This window comes from Carlito syrichta, unplaced genomic scaffold, assembly GCF_000164805.1.
Source record: "Carlito syrichta isolate Samal-C Ts95f unplaced genomic scaffold, Tarsius_syrichta-2.0.1 Scaffold304408, whole genome shotgun sequence".
Taxonomy (NCBI): domain Eukaryota; kingdom Metazoa; phylum Chordata; class Mammalia; order Primates; family Tarsiidae; genus Carlito; species Carlito syrichta.
The window spans coordinates 485,469-500,851 of NW_007248504.1; the positions used below are offsets into that span (position 1 = coordinate 485,469).

General features: G+C 35.7%; 1 protein-coding gene and 1 pseudogene across 1 annotated transcript in view; one reads left to right on the plus strand and one right to left on the minus strand.

Moving 5' to 3' along the window:
• LOC103262248 overlaps positions 1-11,981 on the plus strand; it is a 104,873-nt pseudogene extending 92,892 nt beyond the window's left edge.
• The window catches only part of MBD5 (methyl-CpG binding domain protein 5), a 422,713-nt gene that overhangs the window by 153,561 nt on the left and 253,769 nt on the right, over positions 1-15,383 (minus strand). The gene's annotated exons all lie outside the window — the stretch shown is intronic.

A 15,383-nucleotide genomic window follows, 5' to 3' on the forward strand; every position in this document is an offset into this window, starting at 1 on the left:
GAGCCCAGCAGGTAGAGGCTGCGGTGGCCGGGAGCGGCCACTGCACTCCAGTCTGGTTGACATAGTGGGACTCCAACTCAAATAAAATAAAAAAAAAATTTTAAAGGAACAAAAGAAGCTTCCCCACACTTTCCTCTTCCCTTTGCCCTTAATACATAAAGATCCTGAAATTTGTTCTGACTTAACATGATCTTTGAAACATTACTCCACCATCACATCAGGTTGCCAGCTCTTGAATAAGCCTGCTTTCTTTTCACCAACCCCTGTCTCTCAAGTTTGGTTTTTGAGCTATGAGCAGCCAAATCTGAGTTTAGTTACATTACTATGAAAGGTTTCTTTCCTTTTTTAAATTCTAGATTCAGAGGGTACAAGTGCATGTTTGTTACATGGGTATATTGCATATTGGTGGGGATTGGGCTTCTAGTGTACTCATTGCCCAAACTATTAAAAGTTTCTTTTGAGTTTGCTAATCTTTTAAAAAAATGCTCACACAAAGTGTTCTGACACCCCATAAAATTAGATTTATTTTATAAAAGTATTTTTTGCTATAGATAGCTGTTGATAACAACTAAAAGAGGGGGAAAAAAGGTATCTAAGTCTCCTCAGTGAGAAAATTCCATGTTCAAAGTATGTTGTATGTTATGGCATATTATGGTGCACTGGTAGGTTTTATTAGGTTGAACCATGTGAAATTGCCCATAATCAATCATTTTTGCCTCACAAAAATCACAATTTAAAATCATTTCACCTAGCCGAGCGTGGCGGCTCACTCTAGTAATCCCAGTACTTTGGGAAGTGGAGACAAGAGGATTGAGGATTGCCCAGCCTGGGTAACATGGTGAGATCTTATCTCTACAATTAAAAAAAAAAAAAATCAGCTGGGCGTTGGTGGCCCATGCCTGTGGTTCCACCTACTTGGAAAGCTGAGGCGGAAGGATTATCTGAGCCCAGCAGGTCAAGGCTGCAGTAGCCGTCAGTGTGCCACTGCACTCCAGCCCGGGCAACAGAGGGAGACTCCAACTCAAAAAAAAATTTAAAAAAATTAAAATTAAAAATAAAATTATTTAACCCACTATTTCCTGAGATATACCATAGAAAAGGTATATTTACTTTTATTTTTCTTAATCAAATTCTAAACTTTTCTTTCTTTGTCAGTTAAAATAACAAAGAAATAACGTGGGCAGATAAGGTCAACAATAGCAAACAAAGTCACTCTTAACCTCTGATTCTTCCCCTCATCCCTATAGTGCTGTTGTAGTAAGCAGGCTGGCCTGATGGGTATCCATACAGACGTCTCCCTACCAACTTTGCATATGTTAGCCATCAAATGCTGTGCCTTAGTTTAGGATATTACTTTTTAAAGAAAGCTTAGATTTTCTGGCAGGATAACCTTATTTTTCAGAAATGTGAAGGCCTTTACTATAGTAATAAATGAAACACCAAATGGTTTGATTTACCACTGAATGTCTTTTGTAATGATTTGGGGGATTTGCTACAATTCAGAAGGTTGCACTTATTAAAAATCAGTAGTAGTTCAAATTATTTTGCTGGTCATCTGTAATCTGGTCATCTGTAATCATTTTTTCCCTTTCTGAGATCAACTAAAAATACAAATAATACCTCCAAAACTTTTGAATAGCTGTCAAATAAAGATGTACAATATAGTGTATAGTATATATTATATACATAATATGATATAATTACGTACATGTGTTTCAGTGTGGTATATCCTTTTTTGTTTTAAAAGAAAAGATGAAAGCAGCCACATTTTCATACAAAACATAATCTCTTTAATATCTAGACAGCAAAATAATCCAATTTAAGTTATTTATCTATATGAAATTAAACGCACTTGATAAAAATTTAAGTCTCTTTATTAGCTATTGATAACAGCAAGAAGCATGGAGAAAATATAAGGGGAATACCAAAAACCCCCAGAATTATCTATTGGAAGGCGAGGTACTTACAGTACAGGTTTCCCTTGTAGGTAAGTGTTCTAGGAGCCCATCATTATCAGTGTACCAGCTAGCACTGTTGTGAGTGGCTGCGTTCACTTCAGTGAATTTTTTTGTTTTTGAGATTCTTTCAACATGTTTGCCTGTTTCACGATGAGTGATTTATAAGTGCACCCACCCAAACCACACTGAATGTTCAGCAGTTTCTGACCCAAAACGACATGACTCCCATGCTCCCCTCTCCCTATTCACCCGATCTTGTTCTGGTGACTTTTTTTTGTTTCCCCAGATGAAAAATGTCCTCAAATAGAAACATTTTGGTAATGTGAAAGAGGTGAAAGAAAAAATGGCAGAAGTATTAAAAGGCACTGCAGTGGATGAGTTCAAAAACTGTTTTGAGCAGTGGAAAAAGCATCCCGATAGGTGTATTGCATCAACCAGAGAGAACTTTGAAAGTGACTTCAGTTTAAACCTGTAAGAAGAAATAAGTTCCAGGGTTTTTTGGGGAGGTCTTCCCTCGTATTGCCCTGGCCTGTTCTGTGTCTTATCTACCTTCAAAGGTTAAACTGAAAGACTAAGGAGGGGGGAGATGGGAAAGGGCTTCATTATGGATTGCTTCAAAAGGAACAATTTCGGATTAGTAGAAGGATATAGCCTGAGGCAGTGATCAACTTGAAACAATTCAGAACCTCCAACGCTATGAGCCAATCTCAAATCCAAGCAAAATCACCAGTATTATTCCACCTCCAATTTATTCTTCATCACACAGTGACAGTAATTTTTAAAAAAATATAAATCTGAGCATAACATGTCAGTTATAAAGCCTCAATAGCTTTATGTTATGCTTGAACCTAAAATTAAAAAAAATCTTCACATGGTCTTATGAAGCTAATATGATCCAGTTAACTTAATTACTCTAATAACTTTTTATCCATTGACATCCTTCACCAGTTTACTTTGTTTTCTAGACACACTGCTTCTTCAGTCCTTGGAACTTTCTCTGTTTCTTCTAGCAACATAGCCTTCTGCTATGCTTTCTGTCTAGAATGCCCTTTCCCTTCCTCTTGACTCAGTTAATGTACAGTGTATTGCTAATTAACCAAAAGAAAGCATAAGTTGTTGTTATACTGGCCTATGAATGAAGTGCTATCAGGGCACAGAGATGTGATTGTTTTATTAAGTGTTCCTGCATCTTAGTTCCCATCAATAGAAATCACTCGTAATTTCAGCAGAAAAAAAATTTACTAAAGGATAGGAAGCACCTCGCAGAGTTCACCAGGAGGCTATACACCCAGCTTTGGAAGCTACCAACTAGGAAAGAAGCCTGCAGTGTGCAACACTACTGTCTGGAAGCTGCAGGATGGATGCTTCCACTAGAATAACTTTTCTTTTATATTTGGAAACTGGAAGTAGCTGCCACTGCTACTTCAGAAATGGAGACTCCAAAAATGGAGTCTGTAGTCTCTGTTTTTCTCATGTCTAATTTTTGCTTCAAAGTCTGTGGTGAGTATGCCTGATTGGCAGTCTTGTTTATGAATTTATGCCCAATGTGTAAAGGAGACTGGGAAAGGAAATAGTTGGCATTTTAAGCCAGTAAGGTAGGAAATATCTCTGATTCAAAAAGTAAGGTACTCCCTAAGAACAGAAAGAGGGCCCCAATACTAATTAGCTGAGAATAACAACTATCCACTAGAATAGGAATAAAGAAAGAATGAAGACGACTTTCCAGAGAAGGTAATATTTTAATTGGGTCTAGGTTTGTGCTGTTTTTCCTTTTGTTAAGCAAAATTTTGTCAAGCAAAGTGAAAGCAAGTGATGGGGAGAAAAAAGATAAAAAAAAAAAGACAAAAGAAAGCAGTACAGGGAGAAAAATGATAATAGCAATTACTTTTAAGTAGCTTTAGAATGTAAAGTTACTGATTCAACTGGTGTGGACTTGGTTCCCGAGACCACATTATTATTAGGATATTCTGTGACAATCCCTTGACTAAGTATCTGTGAAAGCAAAAACATCAACATATGAAATAAATGGTATGTTTAGAGAAAGAAGTCCTAGTGTACATGGAGCACAGAGAGAAATCAGAAGTGAAGTAAGGAGGTAAACTATGGGCAAACAGAACATGTTATGACAGACTTCCGTTTGAAGTTAGTCCTACAGGCCCCAGATATTCTTTAACATGGAAATGATATGTCATGGAAGCCTATTAGCACTGCATGTGGGTAAAATACAATATAACACTTCCATGAACAAAATAGGAATGACTCTATATCAGTTATTAAACAAAATACCCAAGGATATGGGATAAAATTGAGCCTTTTATATATCTTGTATGCAACGGCCTGCAGGCTTTATCAAGCAATAGTGCCACAAGGTTGGTTCCTCCATTTTTCTTAGGTTAATTAGAATACAGGATTAGTTGTCAATGGAGATTGTCAATGGGAGGTGGGTGAAGGTTGCAGGAGCAAAGAAGAACTCCTAGAATTCCAAAGAACTTTAGACAAACTTCTTTAAAGTTCTTTAAAAAGAGGGTTGTGCAAAGCTTACCTTTTGCTAAGGAAGCTCTGGGAGGAAACTGGCTACTGAAGAAGAAAGAGGGCCTGGTCTGGCCTAGCTTGGGTTAACGGGGAGATCATCTTCTCTCAGATAAAGAGGAAAGTATCCCCATCTTTGCTTTGTTACATTTCATTTGGAGACAGTGGCATGAAGACCACTAAGACTGGCTGTGATTCAGAATTGCTTATTCTCTTTCCTTGCATGACCTACAAAATGCCATGAACAGAAAAAGGTGGATTTAAATTAGGTTATGCCTATTCATACATGTTGGCACTAAGTCTACACGTATACTATTGATATACAAGGATGCTGTAATTTATTGACATCTACTATACAAAGTGGCTTATTGCATGACAATGCTGATTCCTAGAGCTATAACCAATATATTGATACATTACAAATCACACAGCAATAAAGTTCCTTCTGAGAAGAAGAGAGAGGTTGATGGGATACTGTCCAAAAGTTAATAGCTCAGATCTACTTCTGGAATGGATGAGGAGTGAGGAGTTTCTCAGAGCTATGATAACTGGCAAAAATTACACAAACACAATCATTTAAAATCGCTGGAAATTGTCTCAAGGGCACACAGTCAATGAAGAAATATTTATGCAAGAGAATTAACTAACTCTTGGGAAAAACAATGAGAGTCAGTGACACCTGAGTCACTCTTTCACCTTGTTCTCAATTCCCAGCTCAGCAAGGCAGAGCCCCGCACTCCAGGTAGGAGTGGCCAAGAATATAGGGTTCCCTTCCTTCCCATCTCCCAGCCAAGGGCTATGATATCTTCCAGAGAGAAGCAAGCCATTAACATTTCTCATAACCCCAGCTATGTGTTACAAAGGATGAATTCCAAACAAAGGTACAGCTGAGAGGGCAAAAATTCCCTTCCTGCACCAAGCCATTACCTGTAGAGCAAAGGTTCTATTCCAGGTGAAACAGACTGAGAAGACTGGAGCTTAAAGAATCCTTGCCCCAGCTCACTTTTAGGGAATAGGTTTCAAGATGGAAGAGGCAAGCCAAGAAGGTTAGAGGCTACTACCTTGTACACTGCCCTACTCATACAACAGGGTGCCACTATAAGAAAAGAAGGTCACTTTTCCTGACCTTAGTTTCAGAGTAGTAGCTTAAAAATTTTGCCCACTAGGAGAGAAAGGCTATCCAACAGAGAGATCTAAAGCTCTTCCCAAAATAACTGACTATATTTAGAACAGAGCATGGGGAAGTTCAAGCCTAAGGGTGCTCTCAAAACAATGGAGATTTTGCTGGTAAGCAAGTAAGAGGAAGCTAGTATCTCCATGAGAGAAATAAGCTAAGTGGTAGACCACCTCAGTGAACTGTAGGAAATGATATCAGTTAAAGAACAAAACAGAAAAACGCCCCCAGAATATGAAGGTATCAACCAGAGAAAGCTAAGGACAGAGACAGCTATGATTAGACCTCCTGGGGTCAAAATAAACTTCAAAGAATGGCCTCAAAAACGACTTTTGCAGAGAGGTCAGAATTTAATTAGTACACACCTCAAAGTGATTGTGCCCTGGGGCATTACTGAAAACAATAGAACATTCTAGATGGGCATGACACCAACAGGGGCAAACAGAATAACAGAGATGGAGAAACCAGACAGTCAAAGAAAGCTCTGTCATAGCTACTGTTATCCCAGGATGACTATATGCATGAGAAAGGTAGTGCTCTCTGAGGAGTAATATCAGAAGTTTCACACAGTTGGTGAAACAGACTTTATTAAAATAGTCCAGCCAGACCACTAAACAAATAAGTAAACATACAACAAGAAGTACTGAGGGAGAGGACCAGTATTCAGAATTGTTATAATATGCTATCTAGAAAATCCAGTTTTCAACAAAATATTGTAAGACATGCAAAGAAACAAGAGAGTATGTCCTATACACAAGGGAAAAAAGAGAACAGTGAACAGTGTTGCCTTTAAGAGAGCCTAGATGTCAGACTTAACAAAGATTTCAAGGCACCTTTTTAAATATAATATATTCAAACTAAAGCAAACCATGCTTGAAGAACTAAGGAGGTATGATTGCATTGTTCTAAAAGCTATAGAATATTAATAAAGAGTTGGAAATTATGGGGGAAAAAAAGCAGGGCAGTGGCAGCACAGCAGGTTTGGTGTGTGGGTCCATGGCAGCTTGAAGCCTGCCTGTGGGCTATGTTGCAAGCAGGTGGCCTGGTTCCCCTCTTCCTCTGCCTGCATTTGTACTGTGGGTGCTAATGCTTTGGCTTTAGAGAAAGATCTTGGCCTAGAATACTTTCCAGGCAACAGACACTGCTTTGGATTAGTCAACTTTGGGAATACCTGCTACTGCAATTCAATTCTTCAGGTATTTTACTTCTGTCATCTATTTCAAGAAAAAGTTCTACATACAAGAGTCAACCTAGGAAGAAGGAAAATTTTCTTATGTGCTCAGCATATCTCAGAAGAAAAAGGTTGAAGCAATATCTCCTAAGAAATTCACAACAAGATTATGGAAAGAAAAGTGAGTTTTTTGACAACTATACACAGGATACCCACAGATTCTTAAATTACTTACTAAATACAATTGTTGGTATTTTAAAAGGAGAAAAAGCAGAAAAAACAAAATGGTCAGTTATACAATGGTAAAATTGACAGTGAAAATAACAATAGTACACTATACTCAATGTGAGTTCAAGAAATTTTTTTAGGGAACATTAGGTAATGAAATCACATGTCTAACTTGCAAAACTATAAAGCAAAGATGAAGATTTTTTTAGAACTTCTGTTGGTATAGAACAAAATACATCACTTACTGTTTAAGAGGTTTTAGCAACACAGAAACTTTATGCAGTAAATACAAATACTACTGTGAAGAGTGCTGCAGCAAACAGGAAGCACACCAATAAATGGAAGTTTAAAAACTGTTTATGATTCTAGTTCTACATCTGAAAAGATTTAAATATATGGATCAACTTCATGGATACACAAAACTTTCTTATCAGGTAGTTTTTCCTTTAGAAATTAGTTTATGTAACACTTTAAGTGATGCAACCAATCTAGACAGCATGTATAACCCTGTTGTGGTCAGGGTTCACTGTGGAAGTGGTCCTAATTGCCATTATATTGAATATTTGAGTCACAGTTTTTGCTTGTTGTTTGATGACGTGGGAAAAATGAATGCCCAAGCTACTGCAGAATTCTACGGACTGACATCAGATAGCTCAAAGAACTCTAAGTCTGGCTATTTCCTTTCCTTTTTTTTGAGTTGGAGTCTCATTCTCTCACCCAGACTGGAGTGCAGTGGCCGTTCCCGGCCACTGCAGCCTCGACCTGCTGGGCTCCGGCGATCCTGCCGCCTCAGCCTTCCAAGTAGCCGGAATTACAGGCATGCGCTACCATGCCCAGCTGATTTTTTGATTTATTGTAGAGATGAGGTCTCCTGCCCAGGTGGGTCTCGAACCTGCGGGCTCAGGCAATCCACTCACCTCAGCCTCCCAAAGGCGCGGGATTATAGGCTGAAGCCACTGAGCCCGGCAGACATTGATTTTTAAAAAGAGAAATGAAGGAAGCCCCTGAGGGGGTAGCATACTTTGCACACAATAAAGAAAAGACTCAGGATTAAAAAAAAACTAAGTGGAAATTCTGAATTTAAAAATACAATGAAATAATAATAAAAAAGAAACACTTCTAGGGCTCAATCATAGAGTTCAGCTGGCAGAATAATTTATCAGTGAATGTGAAGATAGATTGATAGAGATTATGTAATGAAAGAACAGAGAAAAACAAAATGTAGTAAACTGAATAAAGTCTCAGAGAAATGTGGGATACCATGAAACACACCAGCATATGCATAATGAGAGTAACAGGAGGAGATGAGAGAAACAAATAGAAATAATATTCAAGGAAATGATGGCTGGAAATATCCAAAATTTGATGAAAATTCATTAATTGACTTATCCAAGAAGTTCTACAAACTCCAAGTAGGAAGAGGACAAAGAAATTTATACCCAGACATATCAAAGTGAAAATCACATCAGAGAGAAAATCAGAGAAAATCCTGAATGCAGTAAGAAAAAAAAGAATTTCTTATATACAAGGGAACACCAATAAGATCAATGACTGACTTCTTATCAGAAACAATGAAGATCTGCAGGTAGTGGTATGATATAAACAATGTGCTGACAGAAAAAAAAAGCTAAAAAGTGTAATATAGGAATCTTATATCCAACAAAACTATCTTTCAAAAATGATGATAAAATAAATATGTTCCAAAATGTACAAACACTGAGAAAATTCACTGCTAACACACTTACATTACAAGAAATACTGAATGGATTGCCTGAGCCCATGGGTTCAAGACCCACCCGGGCAACTTGGCAAGACTTCATCTCTACAATAAATAATAAATTAGTTGGGTGTGGTAGTGCATGCCTGTAGTTCTGGCTACTTGGAAGGCCGAGGCAGAAGGATCACCCGAGCCCAGCAGGTTGAAGCTGCAGTGGCTGGGAGTATGCCACTGCACTCCAGTCTGGGCAACAGAGTGAGACCTTAACTCAAAAAAAAAAAAAAAAAAAAGGAAATAAATAGTAAAGAAAGTTTCTCAGGAAACCAGCTGATAATCTGACCTCAAACAAAAAATAAAGAGTACAAGTAAATGTAATTATAAAAGACAGTATGAATGCATATTTCTTTTCATTTCTTTTCTTAATGATTTAAAAAGAAATTGTACAGAACTATATTGTAGGATAAAGTACTGTTGGGTCTATAACATACAGAAATATATTTGACACTAATAATGTAAAGAAACATAGAACAAGCCTTTGACAAACTCCAACATCTTTTCATGTTAAAAATATTCAACAAAATAGAAGGGTACTTCCTCCATGAAAAACCCCACAGATTGTGTCATACTTAATGGCTGAATGAGTGCTTTCCCTGTAAAAAAGGAATAAGACAAAGAATGTCTAGTTTTGCCACTTCTATTCAACATTGTACTGGAGGTTCTAGCCAGGGAAACTAAACAAGAAAATTAAATAAAAGGCATCCAGAATGAAAAGGAGGAAGTAGGAGGAAGTAAAACTATCTCTATTTCAGATGAAATGATCTCTATATTAAAAAGACAAAGAAATTTTCTAAAAAACTATAAAAATTAATAAATGAGTTAAGATTGTAGAATATAAAATCAATATAAAAATCAGAAATTTTCTTTTGCCATTGACTTAGTAGAAAAAAATCAGTTATTTTCTGTAAACTACCAATGAATAACCTGAAATAAAAAAATTTATTTAGAATTGCATAAAGATTAAAATACTTAGGAATAAATTTAATAAAGGAAGTGTAAGCTTTCACTATAAAAACTACAAAACATTTTTGAAAGTAGTTAAAGAAAGATATCTCATATTCATTGATCTGAGTCATAGTATTGTTAAGATGTGCTATTTCCCAAATTGACCTACTGATTCAATGCACTATCAAAATACCAGCAGGTTTCTTTGCAAAAATTGGCAAATTAAACATAAAATTCACATGGATATTGAAGGAATGCAGAATAGCCAAAACAAACCATTTAAAAGTACAAGAACAAATTGGAGGACTCTTACTTCCTCATCTCAAACTTATCAAAGCTATAGTAATTAAAGTAGTGTGGTACCGACACAAAGATAGACATATAGATCAATGGAATAGAATTGAAAATTTAAAAAAAACACATATTATGGTCCATTGATTTTCAACAAGGTTGCCAAGACCATTCAATGAGGGGCAAGAATAGTCTTTAAGATAAATGGAACTATGACAACTGAATATTCAAATCAGAGAAAAAAGAAAGTTGGGCCCATTCTTCACATCACATTCTCAAAAACTAACTAAAAATAGATCATACACTGAAATGTATAAGCTAAAAGTTAAAAGTCTTAAAGGAAAATATAGGAATAAATCATAATCTTAGAGTAGGCAAAGTCTTCTTTATATACCAAAATCATAAGCGACAAAAGAAAAAATAGACACACTGTACATCATTGAAATTAAAAACTTTTGTGTTTCAAAGAATACCATCAAGAAGTGAAAAGACACTCCACAGAATGGGAGAAAATATTTGGTAGGACTGGAAAATGGTGCAGCTTCTTTGGAAAACAGCCTGATGGTCCTTCAAATGTTAAACATAGAGTTAACATATGACTCAATAATTCTACGCCTAGTTATATACCAAAAAGCAGCAAAAATATGTCCACATAAAAATTTGTGCACAAATATTTATAATATCATCATTCATAATAATTACAAAGTAGAAACAACTAAAAAATCATTCATTGGTGAATGGATAAGTAAGATGTGGTGTAACAATAAATTATTATTCAGTAATAAAAATGCTCAAATATTTATGAACTTTAAAAATATTTTGATAAGTCAGAGAAACCAGTCACAAAAGACCACATATTATATGATTCTGTATACAGGAAATACCCAGAATTCGTAAATCTATAAACAGTAGATCAGTGGTTGCCTAGGATGGGCGAGAGATGGGTTGCAGCTTGGCAGAAATGAGAAATTATTATTAATGAACATTGGTTTCTTTTTTGAGTGAGGAAAGTGCTCTAGAATTCATTGTGGTGAAGTTTGCACAGCTATATAAATATACTAAAAAACAATGAATTATATACCTTAAATGGATGAATTGTATGACATTAATTATATGTCAATAAAGCTATTGCATATATTTTAAAAAGTTAATGGTCCAACCATGCTATTATCTGCAGAATATGAACAAAAATACTTCAACTAGGACTCTGATACAAGTTAGAGTTCAGAAAATGAAGTTTTGTGCCAAAGAGGTTTGTACCTCCCACTTCAGTTTTAACAACACATGAGAGATCAAGGAGGTAGTTTGTCTCAAACAGAAATCAAACTTTACTTTGGTGGTTCACTTAAAACATAAGGTAGGACTCAGCATGCAGTCATTCTGGCTAGTTTCACAAGAAAAAATGAAGAGCAAATATGGGTAGGACAGAGTCTGGGGTTGACACATGGAAAATAAACAGCCTAGTCTTGGTAAGTTAAAGGTCTGTGAAGACATGAGAAGGAAGCTGATGATTTGCACTGAAACTTGTTTCATCTGGAAGAGAAGGAATCATGGCCATGTGACTGTAAATTTGATTAGGTGCCCAGTACTTTAAACTAGTTCTAGTTCTCCTTTTTAATTGTAAAGTTCCTAAAACCTGTTAAAAGGGATCTCATTTTTAAGAAGTATGTATTTCCTAAGAGAATGATTTAAGTATCCATTGTTTCTTAGATTAAACAAAAGTAGCTTATTTTTCTATTTGTAAAATACATGGTTTTTTATGATTATTAGAAAATATAAATCAATGTAAGAATGAAAATAGTTCTTCCACTCAAAACCAAAGAACTGTTAAACTGTTGATATTTTTGCATATCTTTTTTTCCAGACATTTTTCTGCCTTTATTTTTGGCAAAAGTGATAATACATGTTTAAATGAAGTTTTTTGGGAAACAAAATGTATCATATAAGTTGCTGTACTGTAATATGCTTATTACCATTCACTACTGTTTATCATTTAGGTTGCTTCTAAATTTAGTTATTATAAATAATGTTGCAGTTTTCTATGCTTCTTTAGAACAGATTTTTAGAAATTAGGTTAAAGGATAATAATATCTTTAAGCCTGGTAAACATATATATATCTTACTTGCTTTCCAAGAGTTGTACCAATTTATGTCTACCAGCAGAGTAAGAAAATACCTGTTTCTGCACTTTCACAAATGTCCCCCTACCCTCAAGAGCTAGTCTTAGAAAGTTTTTAGAACATGAATCTAAAATTCTAACCATAACATATATTGAAAGAAGAATTTATTATAAGTTAGGTAAAAGGAGAAATGGTTTATATTTGCTACAGAGCTATAGAACTATTATCTTAGAAAGTCTTTAGAACTGATTCCCACACACACAAACACACACACACACACACACACACACACACACACACACACATATGCTGTATATAGGTATATCATGGTCCTACTATTTACCATAAATCTTTAGTTCCTATTTCATTTAGCTCCTTGTTCTTCTATCTGTTACTCTTAGATAACAAAAATAATAATAAAGGACGTATCATAAAATTCTTGAAAAATCAGTACAACCAGGCTGGGTGTGGTGGCTCACACCTACAGTCCCAGTACTTTGGGAGGCTGAGGTATGAGTCCAGGAGTTTGAGACCAGCCTAGGCAACATAGTGAGATCTCGTCTCTACAAAAAAATCAATAAGTTAGCCAGGCATAGTTGTGCAGGCCTTTAATCACAGCTACTCAGGAGACTGGGGCAAAAGGATCACCTGAGTCCAGAAGCTTGAGACTGTGGTGAGCCGTGATCATGCCACTGTACTCCAGCCTAAGAAACAGAGCAAGGCCCTGACTCAAAAATAAATAAATAAAATAAAATAAAAAAGAGTACAACCAGACTAAACAAATTCCTTTTTAACACAGAGGCAGACCTTAATTAAATGTGCTCATAAACAAAGTATCTATAGTTCTGGTACAGTGTTAACAAAGAAAGCAAGGTCCATCACCTTCAATCTTTGTTTATACTATGATACATTTCAAGGCAGAGTGTAGGGAGTAAGGTGAACAAGTGATTAAAACTCACCTAAGTAAACAAGGGTCTGCAAAGTCTGGAAAATTAAAATAAATGAGAAGCTATATGGTAAGTCAGTTCAGGGATCGAAATGCAGAAGAAATATGATCACAACTCTGATTAACCTTGCTGCAACATTTCTTAGCAACTAAAGTTTCTTGGAGATATATATTAAAAGTCAAATGACATGAATATGGAATAATCAATAAATCAGATGAAAAAAGCAAGAATAATTCAAAAACTGATAAAAATCAATAATGGTTTCTCAAGATGGTAAGAAAATATATTCATTTATTAAAAAGAAAAAAATGTTAAATAATTCAACCACTAAATCAAATGGCAGATTTCATGTTTGCAAGAACAAACGTTTTAATTATAACTACAAATGCTTTTAACTAAAATATTACTACTAAATAGTATATGGTATCTGAAAATTCTGGTAATAAAAACAAGTGTTTGCTGCTGTTAAAACTTAAAAAACTTTAACTATATTACATAATATTCTAAAGAATAAGTAGGAAACAAAATGAATGAAGTAGCCATGTATAAAAATGCAGTGAATTAAAGTGCGTGCCCCAATCAACAGATGTGATGTGATAATATGGTCATCTCATTATTCAAATATTTTCATTTTTCAAGAAAATCCAGAGATCTGGATTTTAACATAATATTTCCCAATTTTTAAAAATTATGAGAGGCCAATGATACAAGCCTGCTGGCTGAATCTAGTCCATAGGCCTGAGTTTTGCAAACCTGATAGTTTGGTTATTTATGGCTGATATACATTTACATTGAAGAGAGAAGATATTTCAAACACTTAAGACCATTTTTCTCTTGTCAGTCCCATAAACATCATTCTTTCATTTAGTAAGTTTGCAAATGGAAATTCAAAATGGTAAGATCTTCTTATCCAGCTTTCATTTCCAAATGTGTTGACATTAGGTAGGAGGCAGACAAGGACAGAGAAGTTACATGTGTTTGGGAACTTGTGAACATACAGCAAAGAACAGTTACTATCTCAAAGGTATATAAGTGTAATCGAGACTACTTTTTTTTGTTTTCCTTCGGTTATCCTTTAGTTATTCAGAATGACAGAGTGCTGTAAACTAAGCTGTCTATTTGTTCGAGGAGCAGATGGGGAAAGTAGCTGCTTTAAAATGTGATTAAAATATAAGGCCTCTGTTTAGTATTTATTTTTCTTTTTAAGCTTTAGATTTTAGGCTTAAGTAACTTTAATCAAGGAAAGAAGGGCCAAACAGCTGCTGTATTCCTAGTCCACTGCTTATGTTTTTGCATAAGGAATGCTATAACAGACAGCAAATAAATAATCAACTCTACCATTTGCCAAAGCTGTGAGGAAAAAGTCACTCATATATTGTTGGGATAGTGCAATGTGGTTTTACATCCCTTATGGAGAGCAACTAGACAATATCTATGGAAACTATGCTTACTATTTTGTATCCTGATGATGGTGATAGTTACACAAGTCTATGCATGTATTAACATTTATAAAACAGTACATCAAAATAAAGAAAAAGTCATTTAACTACATATTAATTTTTTTAAAAAGCAACTGAGCTTTGCAAGGTGGGCATCAGGGTTGTAGCTATTTTTAGGCTAATGATCCCAGTATCTAAAGGTAGTGGCACTGTGGACAATTCCCATCGATTATCTCATCTAATTTTATAATTTCTCCACTGAGATAGGGTCTAGTCTCCACCTCTGACAGAGGAGGACGCTCGGGCTCCATGTGAAGGAAAGTGACTTGCCCAAAGTCATGCACCAGGAAAGGAAGAAAGCCCAGATCAAATCCAGGTCTGACTGCACAACTCCTATCAACAGTTGCCCCACTACCTGTTGTTTTGAGGTGGATGAAATAATAAATACATTAAAAAATGTACTAACTCTTTGATCTAGTATTCTACCTTTGGAAATTTATCCTAGAGATAGCCTACACATGTACCAAATGACAATATTTAAGGTTATTCACTAGTGTTTATATCAGTAAAAGATCGAAAACAACTCAAGCATTTCTCTATGAGGGGCTGGTTAAATAAACTATGGAATATACTTCTTTTTTTTTTTTTTTTTTTTGAGTTGGAGTCTCATTCTGTCGTCCAGACTGGAGTGCAGTGGCCGCTCCTGGTCACTGCAGCGTCGACCTGCTGGGCTCCGGCGATCTACCTGCCTCAGCCTTCCGAGTAGCCGCAATTACAGGCGTGTGCTACCAGGCCCGGCTAACTTTT